The sequence below is a fragment of the Amblyomma maculatum genome, chromosome 9 (genome assembly GCF_055883805.1).
Source record: "Amblyomma maculatum isolate TAMU_Amacu chromosome 9, ASM5588380v1, whole genome shotgun sequence".
NCBI classification, from domain to species: Eukaryota; Metazoa; Arthropoda; class Arachnida; order Ixodida; family Ixodidae; genus Amblyomma; species Amblyomma maculatum.
This window is the reverse complement of record NC_139352.1, coordinates 103,590,040-103,614,786: the sequence shown is the minus strand read 5'-3', so window position 1 is coordinate 103,614,786 and position 24,747 is coordinate 103,590,040.

Here is a 24,747-nt window from a genome sequence, read left to right as displayed (position 1 = left end):
CTGGGGCCGAATCCACGAAAGAGTTCGCTTTGGAACGCGTTCGCTTTGCCGTGACGTCAATTTGACGTAGGCATTGGGGGGAGAAGGGTGGGATGAACGCTGGGGGCAGAGAACAGCCAATCGGCTTTGCTGGGCGGTCCCATCTCGGTTGCTCTGCCTTGGCGCGGGCCTTCTCCTCGGGAGTCGGGGGAACCGTGCCGACACGCACGATTGCCTGAGCGACGGCCAAACTTATCCGACTCACCGACGACTGCCGCCTGGAAGCCTCCAGTAGCGAAGAACCGCAGCGCGCCGAGTACTTTCCGCTCTGTTGTGAGCGCGTTTCCTCGTTGGGCCAAGGTGGGGTTTTAGCTCTTCGCATAGCCCGCGTACAAGCCCCTTCGACAGTCTGAAGGGCCTTCGGAAGGCATCGTCAGGCATGTCGAAAGGATCGTCATGTGCACGCGACCGCCGAAGCCACCGATCACATTCGCTGAGCACTGCGAACAGCGCGGCGACGGGGGGCACGTACGGCATGATTCTCGCGCTGAAGCGAACGCCACTTACCGAGTTCCACACACAGCGACCGAACGCGTTCGCTTTCATTTGATTGACATGTCTTGTGACGTCAACGAAATCCGTGGTCCCGCCTTCGTGAAATGGCGTCACCGCCAGCGGTGGCGGCACGCGACCAATGGAGCGAGGCGGCGAGAGAGAAAGCGAACGCGTTCCAAAGCGAACTCTTTCGTGGATTCGGCCCCTGGTGTCAAATATAAAATGTTTGAGACAGTCCAATTCAGCATCAAGCAGCAATAAGGAAGGCGCGCTTACACATTTGTCGGAGGACTCGTTAATTTTAAACGCCTTCACAATTTCTCGAGCTGTCTTGCCATTATGTTTCTAGATAACGCGTGATTCATGCAACAGCTGTGTGCACTCATGACTCAAGCCAAGCAGCGGCCGCTAAGAGAGCGTCTAGCTGAATTGTACGTTTTGGACAGTTACTTAGTCGCGATTACTTTTTTTTGATAATGTGTTATAACATTGGCAGGAAAAATGACAAACATGCTAGCAAACAATGATTTACACATATCGCATCTTCACCAATAGGACTGAAAATAAGTAGATGTGGGGTTGTTTTAAACAAAACTTTGTTATCATCCACATAATTCGAATGGTTGACAAGGCGGAATAATAGGAATATTATCCTGTGGTTGTCATTTTCTATTACACCAGGAAATTTATTAAGGCGGTGAAACAATTAAGAATGACAAACTTTTGTGCAATGTAGAGTCATAACAGGCTCAAGGCAAGGAGATAATCTAACCGAGTTGTTGCTTCAGGAAATTGGCGCACCATGTTTTTTGCTAGTAGGGAAAGAAACGATCAGAAGCGCTCAAGAATATGTGACGCCACAATGCGCTGTTCATTATTACTTAAAATGATACGGCTGTCACAGATGACACCCTTTGATCAATCTGAACACCCACATGCAAAACTCTCAACGCCATTGGGAAAAGCACGAGCGTCAGAAAAGGAGCATTGAGCTTAGCTTGAAGAGACGGTAAAGGGTAATACTTGGCCTGGTTACACTGATAGTAGAGTGTCACGCGATTGTAAAAATGTGATTTTTGCCATAAATAAACCTTTTCATTGTTAGACATACGTGAGCATGGACGGACTCGCAGAACCGCAACTGGCGACGTAGGAACCCTATGATGCCATCAATAAGACATTGCCGTCAAAATAGTAGGAAACATCAGTGGGCACGTTAGCGAAAATTCCGAGCAGGCTCAATTCAAAACCCGTGAAAAGCAGACAGCAGAGAGAACGGCTAGACGCAAAAACATGAGCTGAATCACCTCACGTGATGTACACCGAAGCTGCATATGAGTCCGTTGTACGCAGGAAGTTCACAACCGCAAACTCTCAGCAACAATCAGGTTCTGTAGGGGTTGCTAGACGTACTGAGAAGTGATTTTGTTCTAAATTCAGCCCTTCTAAGACGATTCACGGCGTTGATGTGGGCTACGTGAAGCTACAAAGTACTTATTTTTCTATCATTTTAGCAGCCGCTCATGCAGACACGCTGATGCATTCATGATGCATGCCATCAGCGTTTGAAGCACGATGTGACCCTGAATCTTTTCTTCCTTGTGTAAAGGCAGATATAGGTTTTAATAAGTTTGGTTTGGTTAGTAGTAGTAGTAAAAACATTTATTTAAACAGAGGAGTTTGGGGCACGTAGGCCCTTGAGCCCCCGCACGGCCCCACAACAGTCAAACGTTCATGTTCCTACGGTTCATGACGTCGCCAGTTCGGTCTGTGTTTGGTTGGTGGGGTTTAACGTCCCAAAGCGACTCAGGCTATGAGAGACGCCGTAGTGGAGGACCTCGGAAATTTCGACCCCCTGGGGTTCTTTAACGTGCGCTGACATCGCACAGCACACGGACGCCTCTTCGCTTCGCCTCCATCGAAACGCAGCCGCCGAGTCGAAAAGTGTGTGCTTAGCAACCACTCTATTCAGCGTCACCCAGCACGGGCCAATATTTTCGCGGCGCCAGCATGCGAGTTCGTACTCTGACCCCATTAAATCATGTGCTCCTTCTGAACGGCGAAGGTGGCGCATGAAAATTCAATATGCACCTAAAGTGGTATTAAGTGTATGTGGTCTTTGGAAACAAAGTAAAAGATGTGCAGCGAGTGGACGTGCTTTTATCACGATCGTGCTTCCAAGACCTGCAAAAAATTATACCACTGGCAAGCGGGAAAGTACAGTTTGACAGGACAATTTGTTTTGTGTTTTTATTCGCTTACAACTCACAGATATCAATTCATAAACGCAGAAATCAAGGTGGCCACAGAAGATTGAATCACAAATTCAATCAAAAATCAGTCTCACTACACTATGCACCGCGGTGAGGGCCGAAGGATAGATGCTCCTGGCCCTGATGGGGGTGGGAGAGATAGGTCACCGCCGCTTGCGGCAAGGGCTAACCTGCCACCAAATTTTTGTCTGTGGTAGGCCGTCATTGCACCCGCCACCGCTTCATGGTGGATGAAGGCTGTTGCAGCCAACACCGCCTAGACCCACCACCTAGAATATTACAAGGCCTGTGCAAGCGTATGTGACGTCATTGTATTTATTCAACGCTGCTGTGGAGCTACCTCTCGCAATTTTTAGAGCTAGCAATGAAGAGGGTTATACTTGGGTTACCTGTGTTATCTAATATTTCCAGTATTTTGAAGTATATAAGAAGTTTGACACCATCCACCTCGCATTAGTTTCAATGGCAGAAATGAAGTTGTGAGGAAATTTTCACCTGCATTTGGAGCTACTTGAATAAACATTAAGACGGCACAAAATTCATCTCAGAGCCCATTTATTGTTAGATGGATAGATAAAGATGAGGACGGTGGGCATAGATATTACTCAGAAAGGTGACCTTGACGAAACTTTGTAGCTTCTCAGAGGAGAATTAATTGATTTATTTCGGTAACTGTCTCACTTGTTTTCTGTGGACACCGCAACCGCGCCGTAAGGGAAGGGAGGAAGGTGGGAGTGAAAGTGGAAAGAGAGAAAGAGGAGCCGTAGTGGAGGGCTACGGAGTAATTTCGACCACCTGGGGATCTTTAACGTGCGCTGACATCGCACAGCACACGGACGCCTCTTCGTTTCGCTTCCATCGAAACGCAGCCGCCGAGGTCGGGTTCGAACCCGGGTACTCCGGCACAGTATTCGGGCGTCTTACCACTGCACCACCCCGGCGGGGCAGACAGACGAGAAACTAAAGAAAGAAAAGGAAGAGGGAAGGAAAGACGCGGGCCGCAACAACAGCCGTCGTCCACCACCGAAGCGGTGGCGGGTGCATTGACGGCCTAAAACTGATAAAAATTTGGTGGGAGGCTAGCCCTCGCCGCAAGGCGGAGACCTACCTGTCCCAGCCCCATGGCAAGTCGACTTACCCTTCTAAATGCAGCCCTGCTTGGCGCATTAATGCGATGCGCCTTCTCAGCGCATTACCCCTGTTTAAATGCGATGCGCTAGGAACCGGTTGCGATGCGATGCGATGAGCTAGCTGTCGCATTCATGTAAAAACATTTATAGTCTAGGTGGTGTTGTTGCAGCGCGCGTCTTTCTCTCCCTCTTCGTTTTAATGCAAAAGCATTAGTTCGCTATGTTCGCCCCGCCGGGGTGGTGCAGTGGTAAGACGCCCGACTACTGTGCCGGAGTAGCCGGGTTCGAACCCGACCTCGGCGGCTGCGTTTCGATGGGGGCGAAACGAAGAGGCGTCCGTGTGCTGTGCGATGTCAGCGCACGTTAAAGGTCCCCAGGTGGTCGAAATTACTGCGAAGCCCTCCACTACAGCTCCTCTTTCTCTCCTTCCCCTTTCACTCCCACCTTCCTACCTTCCCTTACGGCGCGGTTGCGGTGTCCACAGAAAACAAGTGAGACAGTTACCGCGCCTTTCGCTTCCTATAAATCAACCGCTATGATTGATTGATTGAGTGATTGAATGTCCTTTATTGAATGGGAAGGCTCATGGCCATGGATGGGGATAAATGGGAGTAGACATAATCTTCATTGTTTAGGTCGTCACTCGAATCACATTGCTCTAACCAGGCCAGTAAGCGAGCCATACTTGGCAAATATCATCTGTGTGTTAGCATCAGTTTCTAGAAGGGAACGGTAGTTCAGGCGGTAGGGTTCGATCTCGGGGCGTCCAGTAGAAAAAGCAGGGCATTCCCAAAGTAAATGAGATATGCCGTCGCAGGTTAGAGTCGTACAGTGGGGGCACGTAATGATTTTCTCCTTATACTAATGCCAGCGGGCCATAATACGTGGCGTGTAAGCCGCATATGGGCTATGAGCTTATTCAAAAATACTTCTTGACTTCGGGTGAGGTGGGTTCTTCTCGTAAAAGGTGGGTCTGGTGTGGCCACCTGCATGCGATGCTGGCTGAGGCTACGAAGACTGGTCCGAGTATAGTGCATAAGGGCAAGAGAAGGGGTGAGTTGCCCTCCCAAGGTCGAATAAGGATGAAGCAAGGGGGGTGGGGAAGTAAATGTGGACATCCCACCTGCCAAGGCAGCCGCGGCGTGTGCCGCCGCATTGCCCCCTGATTCGTCCGAGTGACCTGGGGTCCAGTGAATAGCGACAGTTCTGGTCGCGAGTTGGTGGCGTTTAAGGAGGCGCTGTATAGCCGTAGCTGTTGCATCTTGTGAACCCGGAGTAGCGATTTCCTTGTAAGCTTCAAAGGAATCAGTAAGAATACGTAGTGACACAGTTCCGGTGCAAGGCACTCCTGACAAGGCTCCCCAAACCGCGAGGAGTTCAGCGTGAAGAGGGGTACACTGAGGTAGATGGCAGGCATAAGCGCCTGAAAGGGAAGGGTTGTCGTCGCATAACCAGGCCATAGATGCGAATTCGCTTGTAATTGTATTCAGATATGTGGCGCAAACAAAGACAAACACAGGAAAAGATCCACAACACACGCGCACACTACCAACTGTAAGAAGAACCGGAAAACACTTCCTCTTCTACACTCAGGCACGTCTCAACTTCTTCTTCTTCTCATCTCCCTCTTCTTTGCCAAGGGGAAAATGTCACACTCTTCCTCGCACACCATAACCTTGTTTAAACATGGCGGTGACCAATCTCTTCTTTCTTTTCTTCTATTCTTTCTCTTCTTTACCAAGGGGAAAGTGACACTTTCTTCCTCTCAGCCCAAAAAACATCGACCAAACATGACAGTCACAAATTCTATACTGTCTTGTAAATCCACACCACTGCATTGCCCAGTAACTCCTACCACACTGGACAGGTAAATATCACCACATAGTCACAAATCATACACTAAAAACACCACCACACAAATACAGCAAATACAGTAGGACATGTCCATCTACACACCATAACTTAAGTAGTCCCTATCTATTGAGAAACTATATCTTTCCATCATCTAGGTTATGGTGTGCGAGGAAGAGTGTGACATTTTCCCCTTGGCAAAGAAGAGGGAGATGAGAAGAAGAAGAAGTTGAGACGTGCCTGAGTGTAGAAGAGGAAGTGTTTTCCGGTTCTTCTTACAGTTGGTAGTGTGCGCGTGTGTTGTGGATCTTCTCCTGTGTTTGTCTTTGTTTGCGCCACATATCTAAATACGATGATGCACCAACTAGCCTCTCAAGCCGTTATTTTGAGATACCTCGCTTGTAATTGATGCATCGGTGTATATGTCAGTCGTATCGGGGATTCGCTCTTGTCGGTGATGGGTAGCTAGGAGCTCCCGGGGAATGACAAAATCGCGGTTTATAGGTCGGCGATGGACGCGTGTGACTACTGGCATCTCCCAAGGGGGAAGTGATGCATATAGGGCTGGTGTTTTGTCGTTACGCTGTTCATCCCAGGCCAGCAGGCGACGCCCCTGGACAGTGTTCTCTAGACGTATTCGATGACGCGTCTGTGACTCGGTAACGATGGTAGTGAGCGGTGGAAGAGCGGCCAAACGCTCAAGTTCGGCTATAGGAGTGTGCTTAGGTAGACCGGTAATAGTGCGTAGTGTTGCGCGATGAAGGCGTTCGACCTTAGCGAAGTCAGTCTTCGACATTTGGAGGACGGGTGTGCCATAGAGGATTTTTCCGACCGCCGCTGCTCTGGCCATCGCACGGCAGGCATGCTGCCGCGCACCGCCGTGCCGGTTGGACAGGCGACGAATAGTATGTAGCAGTGCTGGCCAAAGGCGTTGTAACTGATGAACCCATTTCTGGGGGCTGTTGCAGCTTGATATGGGCAAGCCAAGAATGCGGATTTGCCCATTTGAGGAGGCGATGGTGTTGCCTCCGATGTGAAGATGGATCTGCATACTGGGGTTGGTTTTATGTTTTCCGTCGATACTAATCAATTCTGTTTTATGTGGTGCGAGTTCGAGGCCAATTTTTGTTAGTGTATCTTTAAGACAAAGAAGGGCCGCCTGAAGTTCAGTCTCCATAAAATATTTGTCTACGTAATCCGCTGCCTCAGTCCAGACGGTAATATCATCGGCATATATAGCGAATCTTGCGCTTGTGCTGATTTCCAGATTCTCGGCGACGCGTGTCATGGCCAAGTTGAACAATATGGGTCCGAGAATGGAGCCCTGAGGTACACCCCTATCCAAGTAATAGGTTTTGGGCACCCATCCCGGAGCTTTGCCATGTAGCTGAATGGGTCTAGATGTCAAAAAATTGCGGATCCAGATTTGGGCACGATTACTAGGAAAGCGTTTGGCGAGTTCCTCCAGGATAACCTCATGGCGAACATTGTCAAAAGCTTTGTGTATATCGACAGCCAGGAGATAGTCAGGTAGCGTTTTACGATGAGCTCTATTCAGAACTCTTCGCAAAAGCCAAAGGCAGTCATGCGTTCCGAGGTTAGGGCGGAAGCCGGCTTGAGCTGGATGAAATCCAGGACTGACGTATTCAATGTAGTGACTAATCCGGGTATGCAGCAGGCGCTCGATGAGTTTACAGAGATGTGAAGTCAGTGCAATTGGACGCAAATTACTAGGAAGTCGAGGGTTTTTGCCAGGTTTAGGGGTAGGAAGAATAAGAGAAAGCTTGAGGTTATCCGGTACCATGCCGGTCTCCCAGTAAGAATTAATGATGTCGAGAAGGGCATCCTGGGCTGCCGAGTCGAGATTGCGAAGCTCCTGCCAACTAACTCGGTCATGCCCAGGTGTGGCGCGAGCTCGGCATCTTCCAAGGGCTGCTTGCAGTTCTCCCTTTGAGAATGGGCGATCCAGGTCTGGATCAGGGTTCCCGACTGGGAAAATGGAAACTGCTGGTGGAGGCGTTAGGCTGGCGTGTGGGAAAATGGTGCGTATAACTTCATCTTCAACATCAGCCGGGTTGCCATTGAGAAGGAGATCGGCGAGAGGTGGTGCCCCGCGTGCCTTGCCATTTAGGCCACGAAAGATGCGCCAAAGTTGTGATAGGCCCGGTACTTGTCCAAGACGGGCGCATGTAGAGTGCCAAGCCTCACTTTGCATGTGAAGCTGGTATGCCCAGATAAGCTTGAATTGTCGTCGAAGAAGCACGAGATCTTTGTGACGTTTTCCGCGTGTCCGAAAACGTTGCGTGAGGTGATCTGCACGACGCCAAAGGTTAGCCAGGTGAGCATCCATGCCAACTGTTGAATCGTCACAGGGGATATATTCGAGAGCTTGAATGCGGGCATCTCGGAGTACAGACAGGAAGGAGTCAATATCCGAGAAGGGGTACGTAGTATTAGCACGAAACTTGTCCCAGTTGAAAAACGAACGTGTTGTCCGAACGCGAAGACATTTACGATTGAGAGTGAGCAAGATAGGCAAGTGGTCACTACCCCAAGAATTAGAAAGGACTTCCCAGCGCCGAAGAAGACGCGGTGATGAGAATGTGAGGTCCAGTGTAGTGTCTGTTTGAGAGGGATGGAGACCGATACGGGTCGGCACGTTAGGTTCGTTGCACAGGGTAAGAAGAGTTTGATCAAGGGCATCATATAGGTGTTTACCACGTTGGTTAGGCTGAGATGAGCTCCAGGCTGCGTGATGTGCGTTGAAATCTCCGCCAATAAGAATAGGATAAGGGTGTGCTGCGTTTTAAAGGTCAGGGAGCCAGGTACAGGGTTCTGCCATGACGTTACCTGGCCGGAAATAGGCTGATGCTACGACGAAAGGTTTTTGGCCAGGGGGGAAGATTTTTACTGCAACAATCTCACGAGTGGAAGAGCAAAGGGATTGAAGCGAGAGCTGAGTGGAAGGACAATCGTTTCGGATTAAGACGGCCGCCTGTCCCTCTGAACGGCCGTTTTTATGTTGGATAGTAGGTGTCTGGTAAGTGCAGTAACCAGGAATTTTACAAGGACCGCGCGTTTCTTGAAGAAGTATGAAAAGAGGACGGCGCTGAGGCACAATTGTTTCGAAGGGTAGGAACGTTCTGATTGAAGCTTCTGCAGTTCCATTGAATCCCATGAGCCATAGTACTCATGAAAGGGGCACAGATTTACGGCGCTTACTATCGTATGTGAGTGTGGTACTTTGGAACTCCTCAAACATAGTCTGCAGATGGCTCTGCATGGAAGTGAGGGCAGCAGTCAGAGTTGCATTAACTTCCTTTCGCAGAGTTTCTTCCAGCTTCTGTGTCTCTTGGGTGCGTTCCTGTCGGATTAGCCCCAGCATGTGGGTATAGGCGGAATCAAACGCTGTGACCGGTTGCGGCCGGCGGGTAGGCGAACGGCTTTTGCGGCCCTTCTGTGAGCGGCTGCGTTGCGGAGTCTGGGAACGAGTTCGGGTGTTCATTGTTATCTTGTCCTTAGTTATCATCTCCCGGAGACGCTGATTTTCGTGGCGTAGTTCAGATATTTCTGCTCTGAGGCTCTCAATGACCTCGGCTAAACCTGGAGAAGAGGTCTTTTCAGCATATGATACATGTTTGGAGACAGTATGTGAGGATGTCACCTGATGCGTATTCGGATCATCCGACTCCTTAGGTGCCGATTTGTCGACAGGCTTTGCATAAGCTCGAGCCGGGCACTGGGCACTCAGGGCGATATGCGTGGAAGCGCCGCAGGCTACGCAATGAGGAAACTGCTTGGAGCCGGGGTCCTCAGGGTGCGGGTTTTTACCGCTATCCCGAGAAACGGCGGGAAACGAGCAGTATTTGGCTACATGGCCGATGCGGTGACAGTTATAACATACGACTGGGCGCGGGCGGTATTCACGGATTCGTGTAATCTCGTAGTCGAATACTAGCCGAGAAGGTAATGCGTCTGATGCGAAGGTCAGAAGTAGCAAATTTGTCTTGCCGAGCATGCGTATGTCTGTGATTTCAGCTGTCTCGCAGCGCAGATGTGCCATGATATAGTCCATCGTGAGGCCTTCTCTAATTCTGATCACACCTTGCGTGCTGCCAACAGCAGGCTGCTTCAGTGGGGACGAGTCCACATCGAACGCTTGGACAGAATCCCGCGTTCGCGCGATTAAACGGGTCAATGTACACAGCTTCTTGAAATGCTCAGCGTCCCTGACAGTTATGCGGATGCAGTTAGCAGCGGAGTCAAAGCGGAAAATGGCCATTTCCGAAAAATACTGAGACGGAGCGCTTTGCTCTATTGCGTTGGTAATAGCCTGTTTCGGGATGTTTGTGACATGCACTTTGTTAAGTGGCCTGATCAGAACAGTGAAATGAGGACGACTCACCCGTTCTGTGTGCAGACGTTGTGGGGACACTTGACGCTTGCGATACGTTGAAGTCATGCTGCATCCTGTAGCTGTCTTAACCTGAGCAGGAGGGCTTGCAGAGACAGTCAGAGCTGCGGCATCCATTTCCTCGTGCACCGTCGGCAATAGCGGGTAATCAACGCTCCCTGTAGCTTGTGGCGTTTGTGGCGTCGGAGGCAGCGTTCGGCTGGATTCGAAGTACGGCGCCGCGTCCATCTGTTCATGCCCCGCCGGTAAGAGCGGGTAATCACAACTTCTCGTAACTTGGCTTGACTGTGGGGTTGTAGTCGGTTTAACCTGTGGCGTTTGTGGTGTCGGAGTCAGGGTTTGGCTGGATACGTAGTATGGCGCAGCATCCATCTGCTCGTGACCCGCCTTTAATGGCGGATAATCGGAACGCCTTGTAACTTGGCTTGACTGTGGGGTCGTAGTTGGTGGTTGACACGGAGTGAAGGTCGCCGGGCGTAAAATTTTGAAGGTCACATCTTCCGGATGCGCTGTGGCGGCAGCGCCACCCGGCTGTGGCCCGGGAGCAGCCGTGGTCGTGGTGGGCACTGAGGGCGTCGCTATGTTCACTGATTTCTTTTCGGAGATCGTGTCCGCAGGGCGTCTCCTCAGACGCGTCCGCAGAACGTATCCGCAAAATCGTGTCCGCAGCAGTTGTAATTGAGAAACGGTAGAGGTTAATTAGCGGCGTCAATCGACAGAAGATGACGTAATGTTGTTGGCGAGAAAATAATTAGGCCAATACGTTAATTATATAATTAATTAGAATATCTGGTTCCCAGGAAAGAAAAGGTGCAGTATCTGACACTTGTTCTGTGGAGGCCTGAACCGCGCGTAAGGAAAGGGAGGAAGGTGGGAGTGAACGCGGAAAGAGAGAAAGAGGTGACAGGTAGATATGACCTCAAAGATGTTACGTCACGCAACGGGACCGAAAAAGGGCCATATGAAGGAATGGGCGCGCAATTTGAAAGTACCAAAGACAAAAATGGGTAAACAAGAAGTGAATTAATGTAAGGTAGATGATGTGACTTCACGCAACCGGAAGTAGAGCCCAAAAAGGGTATAAGAAAAGATGGGCGCGCAATTTGAAAGTACAAAAGACTAAAATGGGCAAACAAGAAGTGAATTAGGCAACTAGAGGCAACCAGAAGCAACCACCAGCAGCATCCGCGCTTTCGCATTACTCCAATGCAGATTTTGCACTGCTCTTTATTTTTTCTATCTATTTTCTTTTCTGTCTGCACGAGGCAGCGGAGGTGGCTCAGCTACAGAGCCAGTAGCAGGTCCATGCATTTTCTTTTCCTTTTTCCTACAGCCACAACTACAACAACGTTTCGGTGCAGTCAAAACGAAGAGGCGTCCGTGTGCTCTGCGATGTTAGCGCACGTTAAAGATCCCCACTTGGTCGAAATTACTCTGTAACCCTAGACTACGGCTCCTTTTTCTCTCCGCTTTAACTCCCACCTTCATCCCTTCTCTTACGGTGAGGTTCAGGTGTCCACAGAAACACGTGTGACAGATACTGCGTCTTTCCCTTCCTGTGAACCATCTTTACTATTTTACTACATCTTTACTACAATTATTATTATTATTATTATTATTAGTAGTAGTAGTAGTAGTAGTAGTAGCAGTAGTAGTAGTAGTAGTAGTAGTAGTAGTAGTAGTAGTAGTAGTATCAAGATTGCTTGTTGTTGCAATCTGACATATCTGCTTTTTCTGATTGGTGTGCGAAGAATCGACTTACCCCCAGTTCTTTCAAAACTAGGGTTGTCTGATTTACTCGTAAAACACACAGCTTTCTCTACCATTATTCTGCGAATTCTGTGCTGTTGGACAGGGTTGATGAAATACATAACCTTGGTGTACTTTTTGACCGCACCCTCAGCTTCTCCTCTCATACTAAACGCATTGCTCAGCGGGCTATGCGCACACTCGGATTCCTTTGCAGACTTTCGAGAGAGTTCCGTACTCCACTTCGGTTCTTAAGACTAAACCTGTCCATATGCTTACCGCTCTTGGAGTACGCGTCGGTTGTCTGGAATGGCACTTGCAAATCGAACTTACACAAGACTGACAGAGTACAAAAAAAAAACATGTTTACGAATATTTCATTATCGCTTACCTTGCGCAACTTCCTCCTCTCGCTCTACCAGGAGCGCCCAACTGAATCTTCCTTCTCTTCACTGCCGTCGTGTCAGAGTTGATATCAATTTTATTTACAAACTCCTTCATGGCACAATATGTGTCCTCAGCTCTTACAGTACATCCTACAGCGCGTTCCGCGAAAGAGCATGAGGGAATTCAGACCATTTCAAGTTTCTCCGTCTCTTTATTCCCATTCCCCTCTGGACAGAATACAGTGGTTATTTAACTCTTTTTGTCCTCACCATGACATCTTCCAAAACTCGCTCTTTTCATTTATATTACATGTTCGTAGCGTCGTATTCTAAATAGTACTTTATCCATATAACTCCCACTTTCTAGCCTAAAATATTGTATTTACTTCACTTTTTGCTTTTTCTCCTGTTCAATGCTGTCTGTGCCTTGAACTGCTTTTTATCCGTTTCTGATTTATACTTTAAACTTTATATTGGAATCTTACTGTCCCGCGTTTAATTGTAATTCTTTATTGTAATTTCCTGTATTTCTAGCCACAGCAAGTACCACGCACTTGCTGCGCCTGGAATGGTTGTTTATTTTATGTATATTTCTATATTACTATAATCAATGTCAGTTATTTGTTGTTCTTATATCTCTCTATCTATCGTTTTTAACTTCGTGAAGTGCTCCACAATTCTCTCAATGTGTATATAAGACATGCTACGCATTGAATTCTTTCTTTCCGTGACACTTTTCGTCTCAGTTTCATTTTATGTGTCACTTATTTCTTCTTTTGTGTTCTATCTTTGTGTGTAAAACTTGTGTGTGCATTTTCATTTTTTTGTGCTGTAGCACGAAGACCACATGGTTGTTCCTGCGCAGATTCAACAAAGATTGATTGATTGTCTGATTATTATTATTATTACACTATGCACTGAAGGCTACGAACTCTAAACGCCGCCCCCGATGAATGTCATAAGAAGGTTCTACTCTCTGCGGTTGCTCTCGATAAGCGCAGATTATTTCTTCGCACCTAAGAAGCCCATTTTTTCCTTACGCCATTTCTACCAAAGCAACTAGAGGCGTACGCACGAGATGCCGTGCGTAGCAGCAGCTTTTGCCAAGGGAGGAGCGAAGGGGGCGGAGTGGGAGGAGGAGGAGGAGGTAGCACAAAAGGTGTCCCTCCGATGTGCAAACGATCTCGGTCAGCTGAAGCATGGTGCAAATTGACATTAGGCGGCCTAGTTCCGGTTTCTTACCGCATTTTTCGTATTCCAGCCTTCACGAGTAACGCCTCAGGCAGCTCTGTTAGGTCCGGGAGCTCTACTGCTAATGCGTCTCAGAAATGACATCAAATTTATTTTAGTCAGCAGTCTGAATGTGTAATTACCGTTTCGGCATATGCATTTCCGTTCTTCTCAGCAACACTCCTACCTTCCCGCACTTACAAGTCGGCACTCTTTCCGAGAAATACACGGGGGAATGAGGGCACGTGTACTTTTCAGGATGCTAAGATGGGAACAGCGGAGCGGGCATCAAAAGGGAGTCTGGTGGGGGGCGCATTAGGGTTTGGAACTTCGTCTGTAAGGTGGTCAACTTTTCTCTGCTCAGCGTTCTCAGCATCGTCTTGTTTCCAATGTATCTGGATGCGTATCTTTGTTTTTTATTGATTGCGTGGATTTCCTGCGTTACACATAGCGTCTTTGTTACTTTCTTAAGTTGGTTTATGGTGGCTAAGGATTCTGTATAGATGTTGGCTTCTGTTATGTAAATCTATTTTATTTATGGCCTCCATAGCATCGTGGATTGCACAGAGTTCCATCACAAGCAGGTCCGGGTACAAGTCGCGTCTACTCGCCGGTTTCTGCACACTTGCGCAAAGCGCTTTTTTCGGTAATGTACGTAGCGCTTGATATTCATCAACGTTGAGTTTACGTTCTCTTAGGTATAAAGAAAGAAGTTCCTGAGTTTTGATAGCTTGAAAACTTTTTTTTTTTCAAGTAAGAGCTTAACTTAAACCGAAATGGTAACTGAGGCGAGATATGGCCGAACTACATGGTGTAGGAAAACCGTGACTGGCCCTACGCCCCCGTTGCCTTGGCTGCATAGCCAGTAAACGTTGTCCGGGAGTAAGTCCATCGACCAAATCCTACTTCCGAGCTTACCTGATCCCGAGTTTACTGATTCTGGATCGAACGTTTCAGTCAGGTTAAATGCTCATATCAAACCCGCCGCCGTGCAAGCTGGCAGATCCTAAAATTCGATTCTGTTTTCAGGTCTCGTGACGACAGAGTGGCAATCCAAAGTGGGGCACTGGTTCGTTGTAGCCTTGCAGCCGAAATTGTGCAGAACTTATGGCCCGATCAGCTATAACCTGAGAGTACAAATTTGTACTTGAGCATTCAAATTCATGCAATTCTTGAAGGGTTCAGAACTTAATGATTGCTTGAGCAATCATCCTCGATTATGCATGAACCATTTTAATTTTCGCTACGTAATGATCGTAATCAGTTGTTCAAAGCAGTCCTCATTAGTAGCGCTGATCAGAAGTACGCAATAAGGCTAAATATTACGGCTACTTCTAACGGCTGCCTAATGGCCCTAATTAGTAGTGTTAATTTGATCTAAGTGTTGTTCTAATCTAATGTGTTGACTGTCTACCCTGCAGTATGAGGCAGTTGCCTAAGGCTCCTATACTACCACACTGATCCAACGCCTGGCAATGAAGTACACGTAGTACTCTCACCGATTGCGATTCATAACGCAACTGTTCGATTTCCCCCTTACCCCTCCCCCCCCCCCCCCCCCCGCGTGGCCGTTGTTCCCTCCAGCGAAATTATTTTTACTCCTCAGAGACAATTTATTATCCTGCTTTGTTGTTTATTTATACTGTCTTACCAATGGCCATTAAAGTTTTGAATTCGCGAATTTTTCTTCCTTTTGTGTGCATATGTTATGACTAACATTGAATATGCATAGTTACAAAAAATATCTAAAACATGTAATATTCTGAGAGCCTTATGTAAAATGTTATCGTAACTACCTTTAGATGCCTGCGAATTCCTAACAAATTTCTCGTCATGGATCCGAACTAGCTTTTAGCTGGACTCAGATGATGTCACAAACATGCCCTGTACTGAATGTCTGAAACAAAACCTCATTCCCTAAAAATATATTCGGCTGATGTTTCGACCCAGTGGATGACAGCGCAAGAATGCAGAACCACCGCAAGAGCACCTTGGCCTTGACCACGTCACGTGGTCATGACATTGTTCATGGTAATATCATGCACATTGGATATCCGGTCTGACTGACGCATGACAAGTGACTATGTTTCAAGACGAAACTATGACTCATATGACATGACTAAGTATCGCATGTTATTTATATACTTCTCATTACATGCACATTCATGAATACCAATGTCATCTTAATTTGATGTCATATCACACATTACAATTTTCTTCCGTGTTTTGCCGACACATTTTCGCAAATACAACCAAGGCTTTCGCCTTTATAAACTTAACTGCTTATATGCTTAAGGCAATGCCCGAAGAGCTATTCTCAGCCTGTACAGAAGATGTACTCGCAGCGGCTAATCGTTTACCGGCGAGGGTTGCGAAGTACAATTGTACTCGTTTTTAACGGGAGATGCTTTTAAGGAGAGGGGACACATCTACACACTATATCGACGACCTTGCCTATTTTGGCGTACAATTGTCTTTCCTGGCTCTAATTAACTAACGAGTTATTTCACATCAGCGAAGTTTTGCACACATATATTTTTTTTCACTCTCTACCTCATATTTACTCATCAATCAATTCGTTTCTCCACACTAACGGTGCGACACTCTCCGCAGACGCACAAATCCTGTTCAAACTCATGAGCCTTAAAAACGCTGGAGACAGCTTTCCCCTTTCCTCAGGGGGCTTGGCGCATGTTATAGCTCCAGGTAAAGCTTCATTCTATGCATTTTGCTTACGAAGAGCATTAAAACTAATGCAACGGAAAGCATAGATGCAATCCTGGTTTGCTCTCCGGCGTACAAGATGGGGCAAGTGAAATCCAGCGACCGCGAACTCGTCGTAGTCAGTGATGACGTGTTTAAGCATTCAAGTTTACAAACAGGTGGTTACATTATCTGCGCTCTGTAATGTCAGAGTAGTGACTGATGAACAGCAAAATTTATATGCGCGGCAGAGTATATCAGATATCACTACAATACAACCGCACTCAAAATGCATAAAATGTTCTGACGTTAAGACTGCGTGACCAGAAGTTTTGAATACTCAATATATACGGTGCAAAGACGACACGGGAAAGAATACGACACCAGATGCAGAAGACGTGATCAGATGGCACGAGACATTCTTGAAGCTTTATTGATTAATAAGAATGGCAACGTGTATATTACTGATAGCTCTGTAGCTCTCCGAAAAAAATTAAACTTGCTATCTTGAAACGGTTTTATGAGGACCTGCATCAAAATGCGTTATTGTTATTCATTTACTGAAGACCCGCCCTGAGTAGTGCTGGTGTGGTGACTTTTTTGTTAGTTATCTTTCATATTTTCTTTATTTTGTTTTTGTTTTTGCGTTGTAGGTTTTGACCACTACTGCTTCGAATACTTGACGCTGTTTTTGCTACGATTGACTGGCTCTGCTATTACTAAGATTTTTCTGGTTTAAATTTTGTAACCTTTGTTATAAGTGTTTATTTATGTCATTTGCTGTTGCTTTTGCCGGCAGGGTCGACACCTTCAAGCTTTGTACACATGCGTGGTCGAGGGGATTAAATATGCCCCTTTTCTTACAACAAACAGTTGGTAGTGCACGCAAGTGCTGTCGTATGCCTTCTGGTGTTGTCATCGTTGCATCCTAGTGTTTTAAGTCCTGAACAAAATCCCCCACAGGCCATCATTCTAACGTGACCAGATAACCGCGGCTTAAAACGAAGGACTTAAGAATTCGGATAGAGCATGACAAACAAGAGCGATGCGCACTTCTGAACATTTATGAATGTGCGAAGGAAAGAATTCGAAGACGGAACTCTTATTATAAGCAGCATCTATCAAATTATTGCTGGCCTTTATTAGCGCACCGGGCATTCTCACTTCATGCACGCCCGGAGCATAATCAGCGAGAACAGGAGCGATCTGCGTTTTGTTTTCCTTTTCCCTATATACACAAAGACGAGAGTTTATAGAACTTCGGAGTCAGCCGAAAAACATATATTACCTGATTAGAGCTCACATCCTGAAATTGAAAGGTGTTTTGAATTCTTGAGTGCAAGGTAGCTGTGGCTTCTACTCCATTCAATTGAAAACGTTAAATCCTGCATTCGCTATATGTCAACGGTGCCTTTTTGAATAGCTCCCTGGACATCCTTAAATAGCAATCCTATATTCTCGTTTAAGGTCTCCTAGACAAATGTAAAACATTATTCAAGATATACACGCACCACATGACTCATTGAGGTGGAGTCGTGGTCCACAAGAAGGATAAATAACCAGAACACAGCCCTGTGTGGTGCAACATGAACAATTTACAATGAGATTTGCACGCTGGCATACAGGTTTCCCTCAGTTAAGTTCATTTCAGTCGTACAGTCGTGTCCGACTCTTCGTGACCCTATGGACCATATCACGGCACGCTTTCCGGTCTCTCACTAGCTTTCTAACATCACATAACTTCATCTGCAGCGCCTCGAGGATGCCATCTAACCATCGCGTTCGCTGCCTACCCCTTCTCCGGTGACCCTCAAGCTTTCTCAACATCAAATCATTCTCCAGCGACTCCTCTCTTCTCATCAGATGATCAAAGTAGCTGAGATTTAACTTTAAAATGTGACCCTCCAATGAGCAGTCAGGGTTTATGGTCGACAATATCGACTGATTTGATCTTCTGGCAGTCCAAGAAACACTCAGGAGTCTCCGCCAGCACCACAAACAGGTTTCCCTGCAAACGCAAATTTTAAGAAACTTCACCCATGAATCCTTCTACAATAAGCAAACTTCACAGAGAGTTAGTGACGTTAGTTTGAGAGACATGATGCTGAAAACAGAAGGAGCTGGAGAAGCAAACAAACTTCGCAGCTCATTAGTGTAATGGTTATATTGTCATCTAGAAAAAAGTGGATGAATCACATCTACATCAGCATATATCTCTCGCACTTAATTTCTATCTTCGTATCACTTCTATTACCACTGCTAAAGTGGACGCTATGATCGCTTTTAGCAACGTCATTAGTGGAACAAAGACACTGTTATCTCCCAGGAATTAAAGGCCAAGCAAGGTTTCAGGAAAAAAGTGAAAACCGCGAAGAAACAAAAGAATAGACAAACATTATGGCCCAGTCTGCCGCTAATGGCATAATGCGTTTTCACACAAGCGACGAGATACGAAAAGAGCATCTAACATGCTGCTTTATAATAAAATCTCGAAGTATACACCGGAATTACATCGTCTTTTCGGTGTCCTCTCGTCTCTGCACTTAAACTGTGTTTATGATTAAGCACAGGGCTCCTGTTGACCCTTCGTCCAAAGGAACCTACTTCGTTTGTTTTTTGTTTTTTTTTTGTGCTTAGCTGCAGACGCGTATTCCTGGCGTTTTTCTATATGCTACGTGACGTGCGTAAATCCACGTTCGATATGTTAGTCCACCATGCTTTTAGGTGTAACAAGACTGTGCGCCTGCTATCTTTACCTCCGATTCCGCATTGTAACATTGTGTCCTGTGACCAAAAATTAAGAAGGCGGTCAATAGGTCATTGTTCGATCTAAATAATTGACGGATGAAGAAGAAATCATTCTCAACTTTCGTTATTGACGAACTTCTCTTGTTCGCCGTCGCTGCCTGAGCCATTCAACTTGTAATAGCAGGAATTCTTGTTCAGAAGGGCACAGTGCTACCTCTGACCTTTCTACGAAAGCAAGGGAACCATAGGTTGAATAATGACATGAATAAAAGAGCATGGTTGTGTGCCAGTTGATGGAACAATTTAAGAGACGAAGGAGCAGAAAAGTCAAATGGAGGGAAGAGACAATCCATGGCAGTACTGACAACTCAGGTTTACTGTAGATGTCTTTGCGGCGTAGGAAAAGAAAGTGCGTGGGCCTGTTAAGTGGCAATATGCTGAGCCATCGCCAACCAAGGAAGGAAGACGAGACACGTGTCCTAACCCCCCTCATCCGCCACAGAAGCGGTTGCAAGTGCAACGACGACATACACAAAAAATACAGAGATACCGGGGCAATGAGTCGGCGCCGGAAAAGGGCGAAGACCGGTGGTTCAAAGCCAGAAGGGATGAAAGCAAATGCCCACCTCCCCATCCAGCCATTATTGAGAACACAATTCAATTATCTAGATCAGACGCGCGTAAACTGCCAGCAATCACAAAGCGTGGATGTAAGCATGAAATACAAAGCAACTAAAACGTTGCGATAAAAGCCATGACTTAGATGGCTTGAAAGCGGCAATAGAAATAACAGTCAATCTTAGAGTGGGTGGGGAAATGAAAAAATAACTATTCAACTGCAAGCGAACCGATACCAATCGGTACAAGAAAGGCATGACAACCGTGTAGTGAAGAAATGACCAAAAAAGGAGCAAAACGACGAAAATACCGCTATGGACAGCAGCAATAAAGGCGCAAAAAAGAACATTGCAATCCCGTAGGAACAACAACAATCGGATAAAAATTCACGCCACAAACGAAGGAACATCCACAGAGCCAATAATCTCACCTATTCTCTTGAATATAGCTATGATTGGCCTAGCAAGACAACTAGAAAGCATCGAAAGTATCAGACCCGGTCACCATGTATGCCAACGACATAATGTCTGGACGAACACCGGTTCATTCGGGGAGAAGGACTTAAAACTACAGGAAGCGGTCTCCTGTGTACAGCAGTATCTTGGGGAAATAGAACTCAACCAAGAAATCAGAAGTGCTTCGAGTCCGGAAAGGCAAACAGAATGAGGCCGTCCCAAGCAGTACGGACCTGAAAATCAGCATCTACCTGCAAGGAATATCCATATCGGAGAAGAAGGTAATAATGCGCATATGGGTTCAATCCAAGCAACGCAGTACTCAGACGTTTACTCTACACAAATCAATAACGCTACAAGTCGCACGCATGGTCACCGTATCACCAACAGGCGGCTGGCATACGCGAAGAGGACACAATAAAAGCAATAAAAAAATCTTGTAGTTAGCCGAATTAGGCACAACCTATCCTGCCAGTGCTTTAACAAGAGCGAAATACAACAAACGGATGCCCTGCTACGACAAGCGTTGTTAGAATTGGGCTCCTAGGCGTGGTTCGCACCGCTCCTGCAGCGGCAGACGACTGGAGTCGAGCGGGCACAAGCGAGCGACGAACGCCCCCTTTACAAGCCCCGCCGCTCCTCCGCATGACACTGATGTGTTGCGGCGAATTCTCGGCATCTGCCGTGCCCCGACGCACCAGCCAGTACCCTGGCGCCTCAGCGAGCGCCGGTGCCATGGAGTTGAGCCTTCCTCTCGCCCCTCGCTCTGCGACAGATCCGCGACGGGAAACCAGCGAGCTTGCTATTGGACCTCTTAGAACGCCGCCAACTACTACATCCGTATTGGGCAGATCGAAAGCCAACAGCTATATGGCGCATAAAAGAAGGCGCTCGGCTGTAGGTCGAGGGAGATCGTTGTGAGCGTCCACCATGCGTTGCGCTCCTCGACCTAAGGAAATGTGGCGGCTTCTCCCTGGACGGCACTGTGCAATGACAGTCGCGTGTAGCCAGTGCCCATGTTGGTTATCTCTGGAACATGCCTTCAAATAGTAGCCACTTTTCGTTCAGCTCGTCTCTTGGACTCGGAACCGTCAGGTACACGGATTAGAATATTGACCGTGGGGTTCTTGCTTCGATTTGGTCGAATGATCTCATTTGCAAAGTCCAAGCGGTAACGGCTCTCTACGTCTAACACTGATGGCTGCGCTGGAATCGTGAAGCTGCTAGACTGTTCTCCACTTCCAAACAACTGTTTGGCAGGTGGTTGTGAAAACGTTTAATAAAATATGGAGTTACATGAAGGTTGCTCTGGGGTCAGGCTTAGTGCCCTTCCCCTCACAAACACTAGGTGGAGTCCCTAGTACGGGACCCCAGTGGCTTCCGCTGCCGCCATTGCTCTTTTGAATAAGGCCTTTTGGGCCTTCAGGTCGGAGCAAGCGAGCAGGGTTGCCTCCCAGTCCTCCCGGGTGGTGTTTTGGTTAGGTGCAAAGGCAGGGTTGGAGGGGCACGCCCACACCATGTGTAAAAGGTCCGAGGACATTTCCCCGCAGTGTGGGCACTCCCCTGAGAAGGCACTGTCAAAGTCTTGAGGATAACAGCGCGGGACACAGGACGGGAGCACAAGATTAGAGGACGACACAACGAGCGCTGACTTTCACAAAGTCAGCGCTCGTTGTGTCGTCCTCTAATCTTGTGCTCCCGTCCTGTGTCCCGCGCTGTTATCCTCAAGATGCATAACCAACATGTCCAAGCTGCTATTCTAACTGTCAAAGTGTTTAAGTGACGCCGGGCACATCATAGTATTCGTAAGGAGTCGAAGAAACACGCGTTCCTCCCCTCTTGTTAACCCTTTACACGGGTGGGGGTAAATATTGTGCCTCTTTTGGTACAGCTGCGTAATTTCTTTGAAAGTGTATGGTGGTGTAAATTCTTCTGAGGAGGAAGGAGACAAGGTTGCCCGGTTAGAAAGCGCGCGGGTGGCGGCATCTGCTGCCTCGTTTCCTTCTAGCCCAGAATGGGCTGCAGCCCAGACTATGAAGCGGCGGGATGAACTTTCCACGTACGAGCTGTTTTGCAGTAGTCGGTAGGTCAGGCCCGAGCTGTTTTTTAGTAGCCGGTAGGCCAGGTACGGGACCCAGCCCTGTTGAAATTTCCTACACGCCCCTCGCGAGTCTGTTATGATTGTTTTGGAATCAGAATGTGTTGCTGCTAACGCAATGGCGACCTCCTCTGCCTGTGTTACGCTTCGGGCTTTAAATGTGAGCCCGTTTATCGTTTTGGACTCGTGGATCACTGCTGCCGTGTACCACCCGCCTTGGTGCGGGCCGGACGCGTCCACATAGTACACTCCGGGTTTCGCTTCGTAGTGATGAGCTAAGGCCTCTGCCCTGGCCATGCGCCTACCCTCGTGGTCATCCTTGGACATATTAGTGGGGAGTGGTTTTACGTGCAGGGCGTATCGCCACTCCTGGGGAAGCCTTACTCTTTCCTCGGTTACAGTCGTGTGTTGTGTGTGTAGACGGGTTAATAGGCGATGCCCCGACGGTGTCTGCGATAGTCGCGTATATTGACTCGTGAGGTGTGCTTCTCTCGGCTCCTCGAACAAGTTCGTCATACCCAGACCTTGGAGTCTCAGGTTCGACGTGGTTATAGGGAGGTCGAGGGCCTTCTTCGCTATTTTGCGCGTGATCACCTCGAGGATGTTCTCGTCGTGTTTCTTGAGGTGGAGATAGGGGGTCAAGTACAGGATTCTGCTTGTTACAAAGGCATTGGCCAGCCGTAGAGCATCTTTGCTTCTTAGTCCCCCTTTTTTGTTTGAGACTCTGCGGACCATTCGGCCCACCTGGTCTCCCACCTTTTTTAGCTTCTCGAGCGTGGTCGTCGCTAGCTTACGCTGGTGAATGAAAAGGCCCAGTACTCTAATTTCCTCTCTCTCGGGTATTGGTTCTGATCCAAGTCGCAATTCTATCTTGTCTGTGCATTTTTTGGACGGACGAATATGGACGAATTCGGATTTTTTTGGTGAGCACTGAAGGCCGCATTTTTTCGCGTACTCATTTACAGCGGTGGCTGCCTCTGCAAGCTGGCCTCCATTTCTCCGAGAGAGCCCTGCGTGGCCCATATGGAGATGTCGTCCGCGTACAGCGCGTACTGCACACCCGAGATTTTCTCCAGGTGGACCGGGAGATTATTCATTGCCATGTTGAAAAGAAGCGGGGATAGCACCGCTCCCTGTGGTGTACCTCTCGTGCCTAATAGAAAGGGACCGTGGTCTGCGTTATGGATCCTCACGTAGGCCTGTCTGTCTGAGAGGAAGCGTTTTATATACTCGAACGCGTTCTTTCCACACCCCGTCTCCGAAAGGTGTGTCAGGATGGCCTCGCGCGTAACATTATCGAAGGCTCCCTTCAGATCTAGGGCCAGCACTATCTTATCCCTGTTCGGATGTTCTATTGGATTCAATATTTCTCTGCTAAGCTGTAGCAGGACGTCCTGAGCCGATTTATTTGGCCTGAAGCCATACATCGAGTCGGCGAAGACTCACTTATTTTCAAGATACTCGGAAAATCTGTCTCTGACCATTGTTTTCATCAATTTGCCTACGCACGACGTGAGAGAAATGGGCCTGAGGTTGTCCGTATGTATGGCTTTGCCTGCCTTTGGGATGAAAGTTATGAGTGCCGTCTTCCACTCGGTGGGAAGAGGAACTTCGCCCTTCCAGATCGAATTGAAGTGTTCTAGCAGGGATTGGTATGCGTGGTCTGGTAGGTTTGCTAGGAGTTTTACCGTGATCCCATCCCTTCCTGGCGCGGTCCCGCGTTTCATTCTCGCTAGTTTGTTTCATTCTCGCTCGTATAGTTTGAAAGGTTCATCTAGCTCAACATTTTCGTCTCCACTGTACCTGCAAGCTTCTCCCCTTGGGTCTTGGGTCGTGCTCAAGTACTGGTCTCGGAGCTTCAGTGCTAACTGGGCAGTATTTCCTTGAAACGCGTGTATTGCTCCCTGCAGGTGTTTCTGCGACTCGGTGCGCGTCTGGTTTGGATCTATGAGAGCTCGGAAGAGACGCCATGTGTTTTTGCCAGACATCTGCCTAGCTGCCGCGTTGCACCTCTCTAACCAGTTAGCGTCCGCGAGTTGCGCCGCGTATTCTGCCGCCTCTTTTGTTATCGCCGCGATCCGGGTTTTTAGCTTGCGGTTATGTTTCTGCCTGCGCCATCTTTTAACCATGCTGCGTCTGGCTTCCCAGAGGTGGAGGAGGTGGGTGTCCACATCCGTCACCACCTCAGAGAGCTTTACCCGCGTTTCCGTCGAACGGAGACTGGTCAGCAGCTGTTTGGTCCAGGCTTGGTATCCCTGCTCCTGGATAGAACTAACATTATATTATTTTCTAAATTTTGCCCAGTCCGGCATCCTAGTCTGCCCCGTCGGCCTGGTAAGGGGTTTAGTGCGGATCGTTATGTTGATCAGACAGAGGTCACTACCTAATGTTTACTCCGTATTCGTCCCCTCCACTCGCCTGGCATTTTTTGAAAAAGTTAAGTCCGGACAAGTGTCCCTCTGCGCCGAGTTCCCAATTCGCGTGGGGTACGCCGGGTCGGTGTGTAGGGATAGGCCTAATGTGGACGCTGTCTCCGCTAGCTTCCGTCCTCGTATGTC